Source organism: Penaeus monodon, chromosome 23 (assembly GCF_015228065.2).
Source record: "Penaeus monodon isolate SGIC_2016 chromosome 23, NSTDA_Pmon_1, whole genome shotgun sequence".
Classification (NCBI taxonomy): Eukaryota; Metazoa; Arthropoda; class Malacostraca; order Decapoda; family Penaeidae; genus Penaeus; species Penaeus monodon.
In genome coordinates this window covers 18,709,778-18,710,066 of record NC_051408.1, presented here as the reverse complement: position 1 = coordinate 18,710,066, position 289 = coordinate 18,709,778, and positions in this window count along the sequence as shown.

Sequence of the window (289 nt, the reverse complement as noted above, 5' to 3'; positions counted from 1 at the left end):
TAGTAAGGGATACGGCTCACAATATTTTGTGTATCCTGGTGTCCTGCGATATGATACGCACGCATGGTAAATATTAATATAATTTGCATACGTTCGAGCCTTTCCTCCTGCGCAAGCTCATCCGTCCAAACAGACTTTGACTTTAATCCTCCAATTCACTTACCTATCCATACATCCATTTGTTTACCTTTGCATCCGCTCGCACAGACATCCGTACACGTAATATTAGTGTACTTTCTATCCTTGATTTATTCCTTTTCCCATTCATCTGTATATCAGATCCATTGAT